We start from the raw sequence: 23,936 nt of genomic DNA on the forward strand, positions 1-23,936 counted from the left end.
CCCCACCCCTTCACATTACTATAAAGAGACACCTTTGAAAAACTAGGATTTGGTAAAAGGAAGTTATTTTACATGCAGTAGTGTCAGTAAGTAATTAACATTATGCTATCAGCAAATTTTTTTTAAAAAATTATTTTTCAAAAAATAATTCTTTCTTATGAACCCAGTATTTTCTCTTAACCAAGTTTGGAAGTAATAATACTTTTCTAAATAGTCTCAAAGTAGTCTTGTTAGCTGTGGAGGCATAGAGATATACTATGTAAAGGAATATAAAAATCCTTCTGGGTAGATTAAGGGCATGTAAGGAATGATGAAGTAAATGAGGATGATCAAGCCATGATCTATGATTAATAGACAGAAAGGAAACTCAGTTGCTTTGCTAGTATCTAGATATTGAAGTCTTTATACTTCCAGGTTTTTTGCCAGAAAGAAGCAAATACTAAAGTATTTATTTCAAGAAAAATTTTTGAGTTAAATTGTTCCATGAAGAAAAAAAAATTCACAATAAAGATGTTTGCAATCTGGAAATTCTACACGTGAGTTTAATAACTCAGAGAGTTTGCTGGTCACCATGGGTCTCTAAGAGAATTCTGAAGCTTGTTGATAGGATAATGATTTTTTTCTGTCTCTCTAGCAGCACATGATTTTGAATTGTTTGCCAAAAAAATTCCCAAGTCCTGGGGAAAAAGAAACTAATAGCTGTTGAATTCTTGGCATGTACAATTCTGATTTGGGATTTTTTTTCCTAGTCAGTGACAATGTCTTCAGGCAAGTGGACTGTGGTGGAAATCACAGAACATTTGCTTTCAAACTCTGTGTCTCTTAAGTGAGGTTGCACGAGTCAAGGCACTCAGAATGCATTTGCAGCACATTGCTTTGAAAAATAATCACTGATGGAACCAAATGCCAATAGGATTAAAAACTAATGGTTAATCCTGGTTCATTAATTGTTTTGAATTTATGTAACTTTAACTTATTTTAAAAAGAAATTTAATATTTCACTCTTAGGGAGTAGTGGTTCATAATGAAATTTTATCCTCACTTCATATGGTAATCAAACTTGAAACTTGATTTAGGCTTTTAAAAAAAAGTAGGAAGGGGGAGAGGAAAAAGGAAAAGATGAAAGGATCAGACTGTTTTTTTCTTTTTTGCAAAGGGTGACTTAATCCCTCTTACACCCACCTCCCCCACCCACCTTCCTAGTACCTAGCACAAATAGTAATGGAGAAGAGGATTATGTTTATATTCAAATTATAATTTAAAAAATACAAAAGAAAGACTGAGCTCCAAAAGCCTTTGGAGAAACCAGGAAGACCAGGAGAGACATCTGTCCTAATGCGGTGTATATTTTCCTTTGTACAAAGACAACTGGTAGCTCTTTTGTCACTTTTAACACAATAACTAAGAAAAGGACATGAAGGCTAAGTTAACAAGTTTGATGAAAATATTTCAAATTGTATATGAAAACACCACACTGTACCCCATGATTGCATTAATGTACACAGCTATGATTTAATTAAAAAAAAAAGAAAATCTATGTGTTTCTAGTTTTCTGTTTCTGCCTATTTTATTACAAAGCAAAAAATTATAAATAATAACATTCATTTAGGCTATGTACATGGGAAGGCATAAAAACAGGATTTTTAGGGAAAATTTATATCTACATATTATCAGTAAATTGAACCTGGACCTTTTCTTTTATGGATGCCAGTGGTGCTGATTTGTAGGCATAAAAATGTATTTTTAGGACAAATGAAGATCAATATATTTGTCAAGGAACTAGGCCTGGAGATTTCCTGTTGTCTTTTTGGATGGTTGTTAATTTACAGAATCACTGCCTTCTGTCTTGTCAGCAGAGAAGTCTGGGGCCCATTAGCATCTATACCCAGCATACCTAAATTGAATCATGAAGGCAGCTGGTGGAGGGTCATCTCCTTGGCCATGTGTGTAGCTCATGATGGAGACTGTGATCTCATCCAGTTTTGTACATTACACCCCTGTGAAATTGGAGGGAATGTTGGAAACCCATATTGTAAAAGCTTTAGAGTTGACCGCTAATTAGAACTGACCCTTAAAGCCCCGGTGAATGGAACTTGAGATTCTTTTGTGTTCTAGCTTTGGGTAAACATCAAATGTCATCTAATGCCTTGATAAAATTTGAAGTTAAAAAGAGCTTCCTTAGAGTAAGTTTGCTCTGTAGTTTCAGAAAAATGGCATGAATTATGGCCCAGAAGTTACCCATACTTTCTTCATAGAGAAATGGAAAGTAAACTTCAGACCCCTGATCACCCCCACATCCACTTTGCACCAACTCAAGAAAAGGATTGACGTGAAAGTCTGTGCAATCTTAACTGCAAGCACCATTTAGAATCACAATCCAGTAATTCCAGAAGATCTCTAAGTAGCCCTCTGGACTTTTAAAGTTGTGAGAATATGTCTTCATGGGACAAGCCTTGGGGAAGGCCATCTGCCTATATCAAGTGGGGGACAGTTCTATTGCAGATGTCACATCTATTGCCAGCATGTTGAGTCAGTCATCTGAATGAAAATAAAAGGAAGAAAAGTGAATAAAATTATTTGTGATTTATCTTCTTGCAGGCAGCTCCAAGTTTTAATTTTGATCCCAATTTTGTCTGGCAGGTATGTTCCAAGTTTGCACCTATAACTTTGTGTGTGGTTCCTGGAAAAATTAGTTTCTTAGTAGATGTGGTGATACTCCTCTTTTTCTTGCTTTTGTGTTTGAAAATTCTTTACCTAACTCCTCTTTTCTGCCTTGTGGAGTGCTGTCAATAACAATGGCAGGTGAAAGGCTTGTTTTCTCTTTTTTCTTGCTTTAAGATTAATTCCTTTGATTATTATAAATTTGACGTGACATAAACACAGTGTCCAAAAGTTTCATTCTGGAGCTCATTCATAAAAGTAAAATTTACTTTTTAAAAATGAACGTCAGTAATGGCAGTACTTGTGAGATAATCTCAAAAACTTTTCTTTGTTAGAACTTCTGAGGGGATGCAAATCTATTACAAAGTGACTAAAGCTAAAAGGAAACTTACTGGCTCTCTTGAATTTAAAAAAAAAAAAAAAGAAAGGTGATTGCTTCAGGCTTGGCTTGATCCAGGGGCTCAGAAGTTATTAGCAAGTCTCATTTCCTCCTGGTATCCCTTATCTTGGCTTCCATAATATGAACTTTATTTTTAGACAGCTTCTTTCTGCCTTTTCAAGCAAGAAAGCTGCAGCAGCTTCAACAATCACAGATAGATGGGCATGGAGAATGTTGTATTTATAAAGAAAATGCAAAAAATCCAATAATAATGACTGAGAGAGGGCATAAAACTTCACTCCAAAACTTAACAACCAGGTTGAAAAGAAAATACATGGAATTCCTTTGTTGTTATTTGCTTAATATGTTAAAGATATTCATTTTTTGAGAAAAACAAACTTCTTGCTAAAAAATCAGACATTATCAAATGGGACATATATCAGTGACATAGAGTTTTATTAAAAGTTTCAGAAAATATATTGATCTGGTGAACCTGTTAACTGAAGTGGATTTAGAAGGCAGAGGCATAATGTTATTATGTTATAGTATTTCTGTGAGTAACTGAAGTGAGGATCAGAGGTATTCCATTTTCCAGTCACATGGCCAACTAGGTGACTTGTGTGCTTTAAGTAGTTCCTCTTGAGTAACATTTCTCCCCACCATGGTTTTTTATTGGAACTGAATAATAAGCAAGACAAGATTGAACTCTGCTAAGTTGCTGCAGTGTAGTGGTGCTATTGATGAAAGAATATGACTTTGCATTTAGGTGCAACTTCAGTGGGGAGATGGATTTTTTTTGTTACTAAAACTGAAGATTATACTTTTTCTTTGTGCCCAGGCAGATGACTGCTCTTGTGCATGGGGATGACTTGCAACTGGGTTCAGTTTCTTTTAAAAGGTATCTTGGTATTTAGTCAAATTCAGCCTGTTGAGTTCCACAAGGTATATAAGGGATCTACTGGAAGTTGCAATTTCACAGACCTAGAAAAAATAATTTTGTGTTTAGTTTGGAACCAGAAAAGAACCCAAATAGCTAAATCAATCTTAAACAAAAAGAATAAATCTAGAGGCATCACATTGCTGGACTTCACACTATACCACAAAACTATAATAACCAAAGCATCATGACACTGATACAAAAATAGAGACTCAGACCAATGGAACAAAGGTCTGCTTTTGACAAAGCAGACAACAATATACACTGTGGAAAAGCAGCCCTATTCAATAAATGGTGCTGGGAAAATTGGTTAGCCACATGCAGAAGAATGAAACAAGATTCATACCTCTCCCTACTCAGAAAAATTAATTTAAGGCAGATAAACGACTTAAATGTAAGGCAAGAAATCATAAGAATTCTAGAAGAAAACATTGAAAAAACTCTTGTAGATATTGGTCTATGAATTTGGCCCCACTGGCAATCACAGCAATAAATAAATGAATCCCAATAAATAAATGGGACTTGATTAAATTAAAACCCTTCTGTATGGATAAGAAACAACACAGCAAATAGACCCCTAAAGAATGGGAGAAAATATTACCAAGCTATATGTCTAATAAAGGGCTAATAACCAGAATCTACAAAGAACCCAAGCAAATCAACAAGGAAGAAACAAACAACCCATTGAGGTGGCGGGTTCAAACTCAGCCCTGGCCAAAATAAAACGGCAAAAAACAAAACAAAACACTTGATCACAAGATGTGAACAGAAGCTTTTCATAGACAAATGGCCAATAAACATATGAAAAATGCTCAATATTACTAATAGTCAGGGAAATGCAAATTAAAGGAGATAATCTCCACAAGGAGATAATCACTTTACCTCCAGTTAGAATGACTTTTAGTAAAGAGTCCAAAAAATGTGAATGCAGAGAGAAAGGAATGGTTATATACTGTTTAGTGGGACTACAAATGGAAAACTTGACAATTCCACAAAAAACTAAAAGGAGACCTACCATTTTATCCAGAAATCTCACTACTGGGTATTTGCCCAAAGGAAAAGAAGTCATTTTATCAAAAATACACCTGCATGCTCATGTTTATTGCAGCGCAATTCACAATTTCAAAGCTGTGGAATCAACCCAAGTACCCATCAATTCATGCTTGGATTAAAAAATGTGGTGTGTGTATCCTATGGAGTACTAAGCCATGAAGAAGGATGAATTAAGGCCTTTTGCAACAATGTGGAAGGAACTGAAGACTATTATCCTCAGTAAAGTATCTCAAGAATGGAAAAACAAATGCTACATATACTTGCTATTAACCTGGAAGTACCTGATGAGCACATATGTGCACAGAGGGAAGTAAAACTTACCAGAAATCAGGAAGAGGGAAGGAGGAAAGAGGGAGTGAGCAAAAACCTACCTGAAGGTACAACAAACACTTTTGGTGACAGGTACACTTAAAACCCTGACTCAAACATAACAAAATGGATCATGCAACAACCCCAAACATTTGTACCCTATAATATTTTGAAATTTAAAAAACTCCTCAAAAATCCCAAAAGCTATGACTTGGCAGCTTTCTCAAGGTCACATAACTAGGAAGAGAGAGAGTTCTAACCCAAATCTTTGCCATTCAACACAGCCTAATACCTATCGTGAACTTATTTGGATCCTGAGGTCTAGTCAGAGACCAATGAAGTGGCTGCCATGTCTTTGATTCTAGGGCCAACCTATGTTTATTTCATTCATCTTTGGGACTGTTACTAGTTTTGGTCTTACTTAGACTTATGACTTCTAGGATGCTGTGTTTATCCTTGTGCCAAGTCCAGCTTTTCTCGTCAAGCCATTAGAATGGCTTTTTGGCCTTAAGAATATGTCCCTGCTTCTTTTGTGGCTTTATTATTATTATTATTAAATCATAGTTGTGTACATTAGTGCAATCATGGGGTACAATGTGCTGGTTTGACATACAATTTGAAATGCTTTTATCAAACTGGTTAACAGCTTTCATGGCATTTTCTTAGTTATTGTGTTAAGATATTTATATTCTACACCTAGTAAATTTCAAATGTACCCTTGTAAGATACACCATAGGTGTGGTCCCACCAGTTACTCTCCCTCCACCCATCCTCCCTTCCCCTCCCTCTCCCCTTTCTTCTTTTTCTTGGGCTGTAATTGATAGCTTTCTTATGAAAGCTATAAATTGGTTTCATAGTAAGACTGAGTCCATTGGATACTTTTTCTTCCATTCTTGAGGTACTTTGCTGAGAAGAATATCTTCCAGCTCTTTTGTGGCTTTTAAAAATGACATCTTCAGGTGGCACCTGTGGCTCAAAGGAGTAGGGTGCTGGCCCCATATGTCAGAGGTGGTGGGTTCAAACCCAGCCCCGGCCAAAAAAAAAAAAGAAAAAAACCAACATCTTCACCACCAGCGACATCCCAATGGCAGGAACACCACTACCTCATATGCGGGCTATGAAACTTGTGTAGTAAACCTGTGAATAGGTTTAATTTTTTCTATTTCAGAGAAGAGTAAGCTGTGGTTTAGAGAGAATAAGCAAGCTGTCCCAAGTCCTAGAGCTGGTCTGTTGGCAGCTAAAGTTCCTCCCCAGAGTTCTTCCCAAAGTTCTTGCACTCTCCACTATTCCTGTCTGCTTTTTTATTGGAGATGGCCCATAGATTCAAATGACTTTTCTTTTAACACTTTCTTTGGAAGTTATACACTGAATTTTGCTTCCTAGGACAGGTAGAGGCAGCTCATGAGAGCTGGAGATGCCGATTTGATATCTTTGGAAAGGTGCACATCTGCACTTTGTGCTATAGGGCAAGATTCATCTTTTTTTAATGTATGTTATCAGGCATCCAGATAGGGCTCCAAATATGTACCCTACAGCCAGCATATGCCCCGTTTCCCTCTCTGCGTTTTAAGTCTTGCCCTGAAATCTTTTAAACAGCATGGAGTGATAACTTGTTTGAACTTGTACAGCCCTGTGTTTTTGATATACACTGTTCATTTATAGAACCAGAATTATTTTTTAGCTCATTTTTTCCCCTTGGGAGATTTTTTTTTCATCTTCTCATTTTTCAACTCGAAATAAAATAAAAGTTTGTCCCATTTAACTATCTTCCTTAAATAAGTGGAAAAAATGTGGGTTTTAAGTGATGGCCAGAAAAAGCAAAATGTCAAGTTAAATGTTAGCTTTGGATGATATATAGTTGTCATTTAGAAGCAAGTAAGAGTTTTTATAAAGATGAGGCTTCTTTCCTTTCTTACTTAAACTCTTCTTGCAATGTATTTGACTCTAAATCTTTGACTGAGTTGCCAATCAATAATTTCCACTATTAACTGGGTTAGTTTGTGTGAATATAACTCTTGAACTCGAATCACAGACACCAGTATTTATTGAGAAGCTGTTTTGTGCACAGCACCATGGTAAGCCTTTCAGAAAAACTAAGCCTTCAGTCTTTTAGCATCTACTGGAAAGAAGTGTGTAAATCAAGTTATAAAAGTTACGTAAGAAGGATAAAATAGACTGTGGGACTCAAAGGATATCAAATAAAAGAGGGCATAACATGCTTTTTGGAGGAAAAACTGGCATAATTTTGGTAAAGGGAAACATGGTTTATCAACAGTGGGAAATAGAAGAGCAATGTCAAGGAGGCTGGAAAGTATAGGAGTGTCTGGGGAAGAGCAAATTATTCAGTTAGGTTGATAAAAGACTTTTTAAGTTTAAGAACAATGGAAGATCAAATTAAGCCATAAGGAAAGAGAAAGATAAAAGCTGAAATTAATGAAACAGATAACAAACATGCTAGATAGGAACACGAAATACTGATTCTTTGAGAAATTAACAAAAATGACAATTCCTGGCTTGAATCATCAAGAAAAGTAGAGATAGCATGAATAACCAGTATCAGGAATAAAGGGGAGTGCATCATTATACATCTTATTAACATTGAAAATATGAGAAAATTTTGTTAACAACTTTATGATAATGAAGTTGAATTTTGGATAAATGGATAAATTCTTTTAAAGACACAACTTGTCAAGACTTGCATGAGAAGAAATAGAATATCTGAGTAGTCCTATATATTAAAGGAAATAATTCTATTATTTAAAATCTTACCACTAACTGAAAAAAAAAAATCCCCAAGCCCAAAGCAAACAACAACAACAACAATAAAAAATCCAGGCCCAGATGGCTTTTTCAGTGAATTGTACCAAATGTTTGATGAATAAATTAGATCAATTATACAGAAACTCTTCTGGAGTTAGAAAAGAGGGAGGCTTGTTTTTTGAGGTCTACATAAGCTTGATATTAATACACAAGAAAGACATTACAAGAAAGGAAAATTACAAGCTATCTTCTGAATAAACATTATGCAGAATATTCTGATGAAGTGGATGTAGCAACAAATAAATGACATGATCAAGTTGTGTTTATTTTAGGAGTGGAAAGTTGTACTCATATTTGGATATTAATCAATGTTATTTACTACATTAAGAGGATAAAGGAGAGAAATCATTATAATTTAAGTAGATGCAGAAAAAGCATTTGGTAAATGCACCATCCATCCCTGCCTCCAAAGAAGTTGTTAAGGAACTCAGATCATAAGTGGAGGATTTTTTTTAATCTAATAAGGTGTAGTTACAAGAAAGCTGTAGCAATTTATATTTAATGGTAAAATGTTCTAAGCTTTTATGGTACACAGAGAAGAAACAAGATCAGAACGTTAGTTTCCATCACTTCTATTCAGTGTTTTGGACAATCTAAGTATAAGAATTATAAAGGAAGAAATAAAACTATTTATATTCATCCACAGTATGAATGTGTGTATAGAAAAATCTCAGTGAATTCGTATGTAAACTATAAGATAGTAAATGAATTTACCCAATAGCTGGTTAATATTTAAAACTGAATCTTATTTCTACATACTAGAAATTTAGAAAGCAATATTACATACAAGGATATTAAAAACCCTGAAATATCCAGGAGCCAATCTAACAATAGTTGTACAAGAGCTAATTGAAATGAAAGGGTACAAAATGCAGTGAGATACAGAATAATCAAAAACTTGAAACAAATAACACAGTCATCAACAGTAGAAAAATAAATAATGGAATATTTATAAATGAAATGCTACATGGCAACAAGAAGGACCAAGCTATTGCTGTATGCAACAATATAATTGGATACCACCAAAATAATGTTGAAAGAAGCCAGACACAAAAGAATATATGCAATACAAGGCTGGAGAATTAAGTTCCCAAGCTCATCCTAGATAAAGTGCTACATACCTTATTGCTGAACATCACTATGGTCGCCTTTGAACTACTTCCCTTGGGAAGCCATGCACCAATGCTAGTGTCTAGTTTACTCTCCAAAGCAGTTTTGGAACTCTTTCTGGAATGGCCATTGTTGTCACATAGGTAGAACTAATCAGTGGTGTCAGATGTCTGGATAGTGATTAATTTGAAGAGAAGGGTATATGGACATTGACAGGACCAGGAAGGAAGTTTCTGGAGTGCAGATAATATTGTTTCAGAATCTGGTTGGCAGGTGTTTAGGTGTGTTCACTTTGTCATGATTCATCATACTGAACCCCTATGATTTGGGTACTCTTACATACACAGTGTGGCCGTAAAGTTCGTGTGCAACTTTAAAATAGTGTGATGGTCAACCTATATTATTTGGTACTTTAATTAAAATGTTAATTTAAAAATAAAGGAAGGATAATTTATCAAGAAAAAGACAATTCAGTTAAAGATGGGGCAAAGGATTTGAAAAGATATTTCTTCAGAGATCTATAGATGGTTGATAAGAACATGAAAAGATGTTTAAGATCATGTGTCATTAGAGAAATGCAAGTCAAAGCCACAATTAGATACAAGTTCTCCCTCACTAAGATGGCTAAAATAGAAAAGAAAGACAATAACAAGTGTTGGGGAAGATGTGGAAATATTGGAACCCCCCATATGTTGATGGTTGCAATGTAAAATGGTGCAATCCAACTGTTGAATAGTGTCTTAAAATGTTAAACATAGAGTAACCACATAACCCAGAAATTCCATGCCTAGGTATACACCCAACAGAATGAAAAACATGTCCACAATAAAAAATAAACTATACACAAATGCTCATGCCACCATTATTTGTAACAGCCAAAAAGCTACAACAACCCACGTGTCTATCATCTGACACATGAAGACACAAAATATTGTGAATGTATATGGTGGAGCAAAGCACTGATGATCTATGCTGCAATGTGGATGGACCCTGAAGACATTGTGCCGAGTGAACGAGGCCAGTTACAAAAGGCCACATAGTCCCTGAATCCACTTATATGACGTGTTCAAAACAGGCAAGCTAGGAACAGAAAGCAGATTATGACTGCCAAGGTCTAACAGGATGGGGAGAAAGAAGAGTGACTTCTAATGGGACAAGGACTTTTGGGTAATGAAAATGTTTTGGAATTTGTGGTGGTGTTTGCACAAACCACTGAATTGAACATTTTAAAAGGGTAAATTTTATGGTCTGTATATTGTATCTTAATAAAGCTATTCTTAAAAATAAAGAAAAAGATTACAAGTAAAATGATCAATAACTTGGGTTATTGAATAGCTCTGGGTCATTGAATTTTATTAAAAAACAGAGCTATTAAATAACCAACTGAAAGATGCATTTCTCATGTTTAGCAAACGTACTATTCTTAATATATAAAGAGGTTATGTTTATTAATGTGGAATAAAAGTCTGGTGGAAAAATGTACTAAAATGTTGGCTTTTTTTTAGGACACTATTAAAATTTGCTTTAATACTTCTTTGGGGAAAAGAATACCACACTTTTAGTCAGTGATGAGAAACATTTTTATAGTAGTAATAGTCTTTTATTTTTAATACCTATTATGCCATGAATTCATAGGGAAAAGTTTCTAGTAGCTCAGGGAGGCACCTTGCCAGTGAATGTGACAAAGCTTTGTATGACTACTATGCCATGAATTCATGGGGAATAGGTTCTAGCACTTTATGTCACTGTTACATGGGGACTGTTGTTTATCCTGTGTGCTATGTTGTACACCTATTATACCATGAATTCATGGGGAATAAATAGGTTCTAACACCTAATATCATGGTTCCATTGGTTCTCCTGTGTGCTATGTTATATGCCTATTATGCCATAAATTCACAGGGAATGGGTTCTACGAGCTCACGGTTCTCACAAAGTGGGCCTCTCTGGGTGGAGCAGGCTGGCACTTCAGTTGAACCCAGGTACCTTTCCCTTTGGCTTCCTTCTTTTCCTGATCATTTTCCTTCAGGTATTTCAGGAAACTATCCTGGCTTTTAGAGTGCTTAATATGCTCAATATGAACATCAATCCTCTTGATAAGAATCTTGCCCTTGTTTATTTACAACATTGCCAACATGCTGGGTAACATTGTAGACTCTTCCAGGTTTGCCAGGGTAACATCTGTGTGGCATGCTGTTTTGAACAGTACCCATTCCCTTGATGTCTACCGTATCATCTTTTCTGTAGATTCACATACATGTGGCCAAAGGAACAACTCCATGCTTTCTAAAAGGCCTAGAGAACATTTACTGGGGCCTCTCCTCTTTCCCTTTGTGTTTGTTATTTTGGTGAATTACTGGAAGATGGCATCTCCAGCTGAAAAGCGACGTTTATTTTGGATAAGGAGATTATGAAGGATTCTTTCCCTCCAATTTTTGTGTTTTCAGTAATGTGCATTTGTTATATAGGAATGATCAGGAATTATTGTTTAGGCAAAACAGCAACAAGTTTGTTTAAAGAAAAACCATTGTCAAAAAGCTGACAGATGTACATTTTAAAAAATTCCTGTTCTCTTTTGCTGGGCAGGCAAGGCTCCCCAGGGTAGAAGGTTAGGTTATTTATAGAAACTGAGGATCTGGCTCTGCCTCTTACTGGTTTTCTATGCTCCAGCTTTCCCATCTGTGAAATGGGTCCATGATACCAACCTGTATAGGATTGTAGTGGGGATTAAAATGGACTAAGGCATGGGGAAATCCTGGTACATAAGGAATGCTCAAGTAGCTAGGAGTGGTAGCAGAGTCTGTAGTCCCTGCTACTTGGGAGGCTGAGGCAGGAAGATCGCTTGAGGCAGACATTTGAGGCTGTGGTGTTCAGTGATCACACCTGTGAATAGACACTGCACTCCAGCCTGGCAACATAGAGGAAAAAACAAAACAAAACCAACAAACAAAAAGTAGATGAACAAAGAATACTTTGCTTCTTCATCCTCTTCCCTTTTAGTCTAGAAGTTGGGTTTTACCTGTACAAAAGAGGTGATGCATTTGAACAGTGCCACCAGGCTGGAGCTTCAGTTGAACCCAGGCACATTTCCCTTTGGCTCACAGATATAAAGAATGAAATAAGCTTACTTTAGGCAGAGAGTTCTAGCTCTGAATACACGCATAGTTTGCATGTTGAAAAGACTTTTTCAAAAAACATCTTTGAAATGAGAAACCAATGGAGAAAAAATAATGAGGCCCATGAGGTCTACGGCATAATACATGACCTAGGGCTGTGGTTCTCAACTTTCCTCACGCTGCGAGCCTTTAATACAGTTCCTGTGGGTCACGACCCACAGGCTGAGAACCACTGAGCTAGGGACTTAACTTCTGACTATTGGCATTTGGCAAGTCACTTGTCCTCTCTGGCTTTCCCTCTTTTCACTTGGCAAATAAAGGGAATGGATTAAATGTCCTGCTTTAACAATTCTACAAAGTCTGGAGGCTTGGTGACCAGCAATTTTCTCAAAGGGCCCTCCTGGGTAGTCTGAATTGACATGACATTCTTTTTTTGTTTGTTTGGTTTTGTTTTTTTAGCAGGCTGGGGCTGGGTGACATGACATTCTTGCAAAGTTGAAGTCTTAGTTTCATTTGGTCTGTCTTGGCCAGCCCTGTGCAGGCCAGCAGCCCCTGTCCTCTCCCTTGCTGGTGTTCAGGTTCTGAGCTTATTGTTTATTTAGGGATTGCAATTTCCTTCCTGGCGTGCGCCCGGGCCAGCAGGGTTGAGAAGTCAACCACAGGCCTCATGTGAACCTCCCCTTTCAAGTTTCAGTAATGACAGTGTACCAACTGTCACATGCCTCATCCCTAAGGCATGGTCCAGTTTCCACATCCATCGGGCCACACTGGTGACTAGGGTGGCCTGAATTCCACCGCTGCCTGTTGCTTTTTTTCCCATGAGACAAACTAGTTGAACACAGAAGGATTTTTGCTATATTTTGGAGATCCGAAGAAGGACGCCCCAAACCCACCAGGCGGTGGGTGCGGGAGGGGGACACTAAAAGTAAGAGTGAATACGTTTATTATGAGGAGGCCAGTTAGGAAAGCTTCTTCATCCACTCTTTTCCTAAAGAATATTGGAAGAGAAATAGAGTGGGCAGATGTCTATCTTTTAGATTCCCTGAAATGGATTGGCTGTGTTGCAAAGTTGTGTTTCTCTGAATTGTTGGTGTTCTCAAGAGGATGAGCCGCTGGAATTCAAACCCTCTTTGTGTTTAGATGTACATGAAGGATGACATCCAATTCTTCCTTGGGGGGTGGGCACACAGCTGCACACACGGAAGGGCTACCTACTCATCTGGAAGCAGTTTCTGAAATATTTTTCCTCCCTTTCCTTTCTCTGAACCTCTTTACTCTTTTCCCTTGACCTTCCTCTGTGATCTTTAGAGGCTAAACATACTGTGTGCAAGAAAGAACCAGAATGACACACATTCTCTGCAGCCAGTCCCTCCTGAGGTTGGCCTGTGGACAGCAAGGTCCCAATAGGTTGCCTTCCCATTCCTATTTGAGGGAAGCCTTTCTGTTGAGGGAATCGTTCCAGTTTACTAAAGGGGAAAGCTTGGGCATGTTATTTACCATCTGTAGGTCTCCTGATTTGTTAAATGATTAAAATAAATCCTTAATTCAAAGGGTTATAGGGAAGATTAGATGAGATTTTGCTAGCATAGTGACTGTGCACAAAAGAAGTCTTTTGATATGTTTAGATGGTATTTTTTGCCCAAGTTGAGGAACTCACAAATAAATGCAGATTTTTGTGATACACAACCCCCTTCCCCTAGAGAATGCCCCTAGGTAAAATTAAATCATGGATTGTTTTTACTTACTTTGTAGATGGTTTTGATGTGATTAGTTCTCAGATCGGCACTGGGGAGACTTTGCATTAGTGTGTGTTATCACAGACACACACAAATGGTTTTCGATTGGCCAGTGCTCCTTTGCATGCACTGGGGATGGTGAACACTCTCCATATTAATTGGAGCTTTTTTTATATGCAGGACTGATACTCAACTGAGAGGCACAGGAACAGCTGCCCTGGTTGTTAAGAAATTGAAAAATTTTCACAGGTATCCCAAATCCTCAGAGTATACCTCATCCCCACCAACTCTAGCCTTTCTTTGGGATCCCCCAAATTTAGCAACCAAAGAGTTAATCCCATGCCCTGCACGGACTTCCCAGACTTGGTCACAGTGCTCCAGGGACCGTCTGTTCTATTTCTGGCTCTGTTCCATCCTGGTTGTTCAGTGACTTGGCAAACACTCCTGACTCCCTGGAACTTAAAGCAAGGGGGGGAGGGGTTTCAGTTTCTAGGTACAATAACACAACTCCATTGAAACTAATCTCATGTCAACAATGACATCTTAACTTTTCTCTTAGTCTTTGGTCTTTTCAAACCTTTCTTTGACTGTCCCTCTTACTTAAAACTATTCACTCTCTTATTTCCTGGGACTTTCCCATAATTTACATGATTTTTTTCCCCCCCTTTTCTGTTGTTGATTTCTTCCACCATCTTCATCTTTCTTTTTTTTTTTTTAAGTTTTTTTTTTTTTTATTGTTGGGGATTCATTGAGGGTACCAGAAACCAAGTTACACTGATTGCATTTGTTAGGTAAAGTCCCTTTTATAATTGTGTCTTGCTCCCAAAGGTTGTGTCACACACGGAGACCCCCACCCCTCCCTCCTTCCCTCTCTCTGCTCTTCCTTCTCCCTATCTCTGCTCTCCTCTGCCCCACTCCCCAACATGTACTAGGTCATTAATTGTCCTAATATCAAAATTGAGTACATAGGATTCATGTTTCTCCATTCTTGTGATGCTTTACTAGGAATTATGTGTTCCACTTAATTACAGGTTAATACAAAAGATATAAAGTCTCCATCTTTTTTAATGGCTGAATAGTATTCCATGGTATACATATACTACAGTTTGTTAATCCATTCCTGGATTGGTGGGCATTTAGGCTGTTTCCACATTTTGGCAATTATAAATTCAGCTGCAATAAACACTCTAGTGCAAGTGGCCTTATGGTAAAAGAAATTTTTTCCTTCTGGATAGATACCCAGTAATGGGATTGCAGGATCAAATGGGAGGTCTAGCTTGAATTCTCTGAGGGTTCTCCATACTTTCTTTCAAAAACGTTGTATTAGTTTGCAGTTCCACCAGCAGTGTAAAAGTGTTCCTTTCTCTCCACATCCACACCAGCACCTGCAGTTTTGAGATTTTGTGATATGGGTCATTCTTGCTGGGGTTAGATGATATCTCAGGGTGGTTTTGATATATATTTTTTTAATAATTAGAGATGGTGAGCATTTTTTCATATTTTTGCTAGCCATGCATCTGTCTTTTTTAGAGAAGGGTCTGTTCATGTCTCTTGCCAATTGATATATGGGATTGTTGGCTTTTTTTCATGTGGATTAATTTGAGTTCTCTATAGATCCTAGTTATCAAGCTTTTGTCTGATTCAAAATATGCAAATATCCTTTCCCATTGTATAGGTTGTCTATTTGCTTTGGTTGTTGTCTCCTTAGCTGTACAGAAGCTTTTCAATTCAATTAAGTCCCATTTGTTTATTTTTATTGTTGCAATTGCCACGGCAGTCTTCTTTATAAAGTCTTTCTCCAGGCTGATACCTTTAGTGTTTTTCCTGTGCTTTCTTTGAGGAATTTTATTGTTTCATGCCTTAAATTTAGATCTTTTATCCATATTGAATCAATTTTTGTGAGTGGAGAAAGGTATGGGTCCAGTTTCAATCTTCTACATGTGGATATCCAGTTCTCCCAGCACCATTTACTGAATAGGGATTCTTTCTCCCAGTATATGTTCTTGTTTGGTTTATCAAAGATTAGGTGGCTGTAAGGTGCTAGTTTCATTTCCTGGTTTTCCATTTGATTCCAAATGTCTATGTCTCTATTTTTGTGTCATTACCATGCTATTTTGACCACTAGGGCCTTGTAGTACAGCCTAAGTCTAGTATGCTGATGCCCTCAGCTTTGTTTTTACTACTAAGAACTGCTGCCTTAGCTATACAGGTTTTTTTTATGGTTTTATAAAAAATGAAGCATCATTTTTTACAAGTCTTGAAAGTAAGATGTTGGTATTTTAATAGGGATGGCGTTGAATCTGTGAGATTGCTTTGGGGAGTATAGACACTTTAACAATGTTGATTTTTTAAATACAAGTGGATTTAAAGCAACTAAAGTCAAAAAAGACAAAGATGGACACTTCATATTGGTTAAGGGAAAAGTACAAGAAGACATTTAAATTTTAAATATATATGCACCCAACTTAAATGCTTCCAGATTCTTAAAACAGACTTTAATTAGTCTGAGCAATATGATATCCTATAACATCATAATAACAGGGGACTTTAACACTCCTCTTACAGTGCTGGACAGATCTTCCAAACAGAAATTAAACAAAGATATAAGGGACTTAAATGAGACCCTAGAACAATTGTGCTTGATGAATGTATATAGAACACTCCATCCCAAAGCTAAAGAATATACATTCTTCTCATCACCCCATGGAACATTCTCCAAAATTGATCATATTCTAGAACACAAAATAAAACTCAACAGAATAAAAAGAATTGAAATTTTATCTTGTATCTTCTCAGACCACAAGGCAGTAAAGGTAGAACTCAGCTCCAACAAAATGTTCAACCCCACACAAAGACATGGGAATTAAACAACATTCTGTTGAGTGACAGTTGGGTGCAGGAAGAAATAAAAGAGGAAATCATTAACTTCCTTGAGCATAACAACAATGAAGACACAAGCTACCAAAACCTATGGGATACTGCAAAAGCAGTTCTGAGAGGAAAATTTATCGCTTTCGATGTCTACATTCAAAAAACAGAAAGAGAGCACATCAACAAACTTATAAGCCATTTTATGGAATTGGAAGAAGAAGAACAATCTAAGCCTAAACCCAGCAGAAGGAAAGAAATATCTAAAATTAAATCAGAGATCAATGAAATTGAAAACAAAAGAATCATTCAGAAAATTAATGAAATAATTAATGAAAAAATAAACAAAATAGATAAACCTTTGTCCAGACTAATTAGAAATAGAAAAGTAAAATCTCTAGTAACCTCAATCAGAAATACAAAGGGGAAATAACAACTGATGCCACAGAGATACAAGATACTATCTCTGAATACTACCAGAAACTCTATGCCCAGAAATTTGACAATGTGGAGGAAATGGATCAATATTTGAAATCACACACTCTCCCTAGACTTAGCAAGGAAGAAATAGAGCTCCTGAACAGACAAATTTCAAGCACTGAGATCAAAGAAGCAATAAAATAATCTTCCAACAAAAAAATGCCCTGATCCAGATGGCTTCACCCCAGAATTCTATCAAACCTTCAAAGAAGAGCTTATTCCTGTACTGCAGAAATTATTCCAAAAAATTGAGGAGGAAGGAATCTTCCCCAACATGTTCTATGAAGCAAACATCACCCTGATACCCAAACTAGGAAAAGTCCCAATTAAAAAGGACAACTTCAGACCAATTTTACTAATGAATATAGATACAAAAATTCTTAACAAAGTCCTAGCCAATGGATTATAGCTTATCAGAAAAGTCATACATCATGATCAAGTAAGTTTCATCCCAGGGATACAAGGCTGGTTTAACATATGTGAGTCCATAAACATTATTCGCCATCTCAACAGAAGCAAAAACAAAGACCATATGATCCTTTCAATTGATGCAGAAAAAGCATTCGATAAAATTCAGCATGTTTTTCTAATTAGAACAGTTATGAATTTAGGCATAGGTGGCACATTTCTTAAACTGATCAAAGCTATCTATGACAAACCCACAGCTAATATTTTACAGAATGGAATAAAACTGAAAGCTTTTCCATTTAGAACTGGAACCAGACAAGATTGTCCTCTATCACCACTACTATTCAACATAGTGCTGGAAGTTCTAGCTAATACAATTAGGCAAGAAAAGGAAATAAAGGGCATCCAAATGGGAGCAAAGGAGGTCAAACTCTCCCTCTTTGCTGATGACATGATATTATACTTACAGATCCCCAAAGACTCAACCACAGGACTCCTGGAAGTGATCAAAATATACAGCAATGTCTCAGGATATATAATCAATGTCCACAAGTCAATAGCCTTTTTATACACCAATAACAACCAAGATGAGAGGCTAATTAAGGTCACAATTCCACCATCTTCTTTATTCTTGATTCTTAACCACATTCGAGAATTCTTTCACCCCTAGACTGATGATTTCATTATCTCTACAGTCTCAACTTCCATTTTGGCTCCTGTGTTTATAATAAACTGTCCAAAGATTATTTTATTGCCTTCTTGTTTGCTAGCTTATAAATGTCTCTCAGTCAGACTCATATACAAACTCCTAGCCTGATTCTGAAGACTAGTTGTCATTCCTCCTCACCTTCCTTTTATTTCCAACTCCTCTGCAACTAATCATGATCTATACTGTTTAATCAGGCTGACTTCTTATCCTTCCTTAATACGTACTCCAGACTTATTCTCTAATTTTTTTCGACTTACATTTATTAAATATTATATGCTAGACACCATACTGAGTGTTCCTAATTTTTCTGTGTATTCTTACTTCTGACTGGAAATAATTTAATCTTCTCCATGATAATCTTCCTTATCTTTAAACTCTATATTAGGCTCCTGTACTTTTTGGAGATTTTTTGACTCTGCTATGGTGGTCTTACCAAATTTTTATTTCTCCAAAAAAGAATATACTTTGAATATATATTTTTGTGTTGCCTTTCACACTATCACTTGTGCATTATACTTTTCTGTTGTGACAGAAATGTTGCTCTTGTATTTTGGTATTCTGGGGAGTGAATCAGAAGTAGTTATATCTAGGTGTTCAAATGATCTCATAAGGACCCAGTCATTCATGCAGGTTCTTGATTCATGGTAGCAAAGAAGGCCACAGTTACCCACGGGCGCACATTTCTCTTACTCTTGGAAAGAGAGTAAGGAAGCTTTTCTATCCCTGTGATTTTGTCAGTCCTTTAAAACAACTCTGATTGGCCTTTCTAGAGTTTACTCTTGGACCAATCACTGTGTTTGGAGGCTGCATGGTATAATACTTGCCTCTGGACAGAGCCACACAATTAAAAACTCCTGTATAACCAAATGGATGTTGGGTGAGATGCATTTCCTAAAAATATAAGAAGCTGAACACATGTCTGTTGCAAAAAAGGTAGTAGATATATGCTATAACTAGAAATGGAAGGGAAGGTAACTCTTACTGAACACCTACTCTGTGTTAGCTATTTATTCTGGAATATATATATATATATATATATATACATATATATGTATATATATGTATATATATATACTGCCATTGATTTAATTCTCATAACAACCTTAGGTTATAAGATTAGCAAGGTTAGGAACATGCTCACAAAGCTTGAACAGCATGGAATGAAAAATGCAAGCTACTGTCTTCTACTTGTGTACCTAACAGCAGTGGGGAATTGGTAGAGCCTTACTACTTTGCTGTGAGTTTATGATAACAATGGCAACTTTGGCTCTTTTGAGGTTCCATGAGAGGTACTTGGCATGCATTATACATTACTTTCAATTTTCGTAACATGATCATGAACACGGTCTTATTTCAGAGAGGTTAAGCATCGTGCCCCCAAAAGTAAAAGCCTAAGATTTGTATCCAGGTTTGTGATTGCCTAAAGGTCAGACTTTTTTTCCTTTCTACTCAATCTGATTGTTCTATCTTTAGCTCTTTTTGTTAGAGTTGAGTCCTTTAGCAATAAGAGTAAATTCATACATGGAGACCAACACTTGAGAGGTCACACAGCATCCAATAAAGACCACTAGAGACACATCTTCTACTGGTGGGTCATTAGTGCCATGTACAGACAGGACTACTGGAAGGGTACAGCCCTTCCTACAGCCCAGGGTTTCATGAAGAATGAGTCAGAAGTAGACAGACGAGACCAGGAAAAGAAAGATAAAAGCACACTAATGGCTTTTAATTTGACCTAGTCCAATCTACTTCTGTGCTCGTACATTTTGCCATACAGAATGACACACCGTCTGTGCAGACAAACACAGAAACCCCACCACCATCAAAATGCAGCATGTCTCCTGTCTTCTTCTAATCCAGCTTATCCTCTTTTGTAGTTCGATAAGACCCACAAATGAATTTTTGATTTTTTGGTATTTGTTTTTTTCTCCCACTGTGGTTTAGACCTTAGTTGACTTCTGCCTGGAGTGCCTAACGTGGGTTCACATAACCACAGCTATCCCTCACAGCAACCCCCTCTGAAGGCAGGACGGCACTCAGCCTATGGTCCAGGACCGCTCAGTTATATTTGCAGCTTTAACTAGATGATTTTCAAAAGTTAAGCCTTTAAGAGCCTCTGTGGTATTCAGTAATAATAGTTTAGAATTTTATTCTAAATAAAATGTAATATAATTATGTAAGGATGTTTCCTGAACATTGGATCATGTTGTCTTTAAACTGAATTTGCTTTAAGCTTGTTGATCAATGTCCAGAGAGCAATATGTGATCATAGTGAATTCTATGCTCTGCAAAAACTGTATTATTTCTTGGCCTGATATTAAAATGAAACCAGTAATTCTCACTGTATTTGAAAGGAAAGCACATTGTGACACTCAGCAATAACATAATTATTACTTTTTGTGACTAAATGATACTGCTTTTTTTTTATGTCCCACCCACTCAGTGTTCATAGTTCCTAGAGAGGAACTGAAATTGTTTCTTGCTCTTTAAGGGGAACATAATGTTTGACAAACACAAAAAGAGTAATTATGGTATCCTGACTGGCAAAGATACTCCAGAAAGTTCTCCTGGCATTGCTGTTCACTTATGCCAAATTGGTGGCTCTTGAAAGGAGACTCTTATTTTTCTAAATGTATTTGGCCAGTAGGGTTGCCCTGGTCTCATCTGCACTGGTCAGTTTTGTCCCTCGTGTCTTCTGGACACCCTGCAGTCATTAGAACACCTGTACCACCCAAGGACCTTGTGAAAATGCAGATTCTGATTCAGTAGTTTCAGACTGAGATCCGAGATCCTGCATGTTGGAATAGTCCCTTAAGTGACATCAGATCTGCTGATCTTTGGCCATGCTTGAGGTAGCAAAGAGACTGTACTTTATGTGTGAGAGAGAAAGATGCCTGGGAATCTTGTTGAGACCTACCTTGTCTCATACACCTGCAAAGTGACTGGTACCCAGTAGGTGCCCAATATGTATTTGCTGAATGAATTCATGAGAGAACTCTTTGTGTCTTAAGATTGTTGTCAATCTATAGCATACCTGTTTCAGAAAAATCCAGAGATAATTTTTTTTAAAAATCTTCATATAGGAGTTACGATTTATAATTTTTACAAGCATGATTTTATGAATGTGTGGAAGGATTGAAAAAGATAAGTTTTTTTCTTAACAAGGACTAAAACAAACATATTTTAGGTATTTCTGCCCCCATGCTTTTCAATATTCTTACAATCTATTACCAAAATATAGTATAAAAACAAGAGAGTTTCATAGTTTCCTATCTCAAGTCTATTTGAAAATGTCCCCTGAGACTTGAGGTAGTGAGTTTGGGGCGGATGGGAGTCCTTATCTGTTCTTTCAATGATGTCATCGTAAGTTACATGCTAAGAGCAGGTGCTTGGTAGACTAGTTTTGAGGGAAGGAAGCTAACAAGGTGATCTGGATATTTAAACCCCTACTTATTTTAAAGCGAGGGTAATTGTGTGCTAAGTTTTGCCTTAAAGAATCTAGATCATTGTTTTGCCTCTTCATTTTAGTCATATAGCCCAGAATTTAACACCCTATTTTTTTCAAGAATTGATGTTATAGGTAATAATACTGGGATAAATAAAATTAAATAGAATTCAACTTAATACTAAATAGAATATTTGCTTCAGGACTTCCAGAGCCTTTCATGCTGATGTGCATTGAGAGCCCCCAACAAGCATTCCACAGACTTATTTGGCCCTACAACCTTCCCCTTTTAAGTAAGGGAGCATTTCAGTTCTGTGAACTTTGGGAGAAACTACCCTATTATTGTATTTCACTTTCTCCATTTCTAAGGGGCCCAAAATGACCAGTTTCTAGCATATTTACTGGTGAAATATAGAGACGTGTGTTTGAAAATCACTGCATAATTTATTTTAAACTATCAGTTATAAATAATATGTAAAAATGTTTGGATGAAGAAATCGGTTTGACAATTAGGGAGTACAATGTTGCAGACTTTTGAGGACATTACAACGCATGTCTTTACTTCAGTTTTTTCTCTCTATTCTGGACTGGTGCTTAGAGTTACCGAGCCTGTACACTTAGTCCTCACCAGCTGGACACCACCGTCAGCCATGTCAGGACTTGATATGGACTTCCATAGTCCTTAAATACAGTAGTATCTGTTTTGAGTCATTTATCTTTGTTTTAGAGATTTTTGAAAAAGAAAATTCTTCAAACTGGGGCAGTTGACAAACGATGAACTTTGATTTTCATGCTTATATTTCCTCAGTCTTCTCAGGCTCAGGATTTCAAATATCTTCTGTCTTTTGTTTTGCTTTGTTTTGTTTTGTTTTGTTTTGTTTTGAGGCAGAGTCCCACTCTGTCATCCTTGGTAGAGTGTGTGGCATCATAGCTCACAGCAACCTCGTATTCCTGGGCTCAGGCTGTTCTCTTGCCTTGGGCTCTTGAGTATCTGGGAGTACTGTACACCACCACACCAGGCTAATTTTTTCTATTTTTGGTAGAGATGGGGCCTCACTCTTGCACAGGCTGATGTTGAAGTCAAGGAGTCCACCCATTTCGGCCTTTTAGAGTGCTAGGATTACAGGTGTGAGCCACCATACCTGGCCATTTTCTATATTTTTGTATCTGTTCTTGTCTATAGGCCCTGATGATACTCTGCTTTTCTCTATGCTTATCATTTCAGAAGTTGGCTTCTTATATAAGCATAGAAATATAAGTAAGGACAAATATAAGAACAAATAGGTCCTTATTAAAGTGCTTCCCACAATACCATTTTTTCCCCTTTTCTTTTGGTTTTGGAAAACCTGTGGCTAAAGGTTAAAAGAAAAACACTGTAAGGAAAAGGTGTTCATTAATTCAAGACAATTAGTAAAAGTGAAAAATATTTTCAACCTGTGTTTCGCCATTCGATGAAATTTTAATTTTGATGTGTATAGGTTAAGAAGCTTTGCTGTGCTAAGCAACTTTCTATCTTATCTCGATTCTGATCTTTCTTCAGCAATATGTGATTCTAGTGAAACATTCCTTCTAAACCTGTGAGAAGTTGGCAGCTGTGATCATTGCTCACTTAAAGCCTCAGCAGTTTGACTAAGAAAACTGAGGGTTTGGAAGAAAAGCTGCTTCTCCTCTTGTCTACATGATTGAGACCTGAAATTAAGCCAAGTGCTATAAAATATTAAGATGTGAAGACTGCATCATGTATTGTGACACACACACACACACATATGTGTACAAATGTATACACATTAATATACATACACATATATACATATTAATGTGGTCTTTAGATTTGGATCTGAAATCCCAGAAGATTTTATGTAGGAAAAAAAGGAATGTTAGCCCCTCTCTTTACACTTAACTTAT

At 36.8% G+C, this 23,936-nt stretch overlaps 1 protein-coding gene across 1 annotated transcript in view; it reads left to right on the top strand.

The window, feature by feature from the left end:
• ERC2 (ELKS/RAB6-interacting/CAST family member 2) overlaps positions 1-23,936 on the top strand; it is a 976,082-nt gene that overhangs the window by 290,629 nt on the left and 661,517 nt on the right. The gene's annotated exons all lie outside the window — the stretch shown is intronic.

Source organism: Otolemur garnettii, unplaced genomic scaffold, assembly GCF_000181295.1.
Source record: "Otolemur garnettii isolate 467f Iridium unplaced genomic scaffold, OtoGar3 scaffold00002, whole genome shotgun sequence".
Lineage (NCBI taxonomy): Eukaryota > Metazoa > Chordata > Mammalia > Primates > Galagidae > Otolemur > Otolemur garnettii.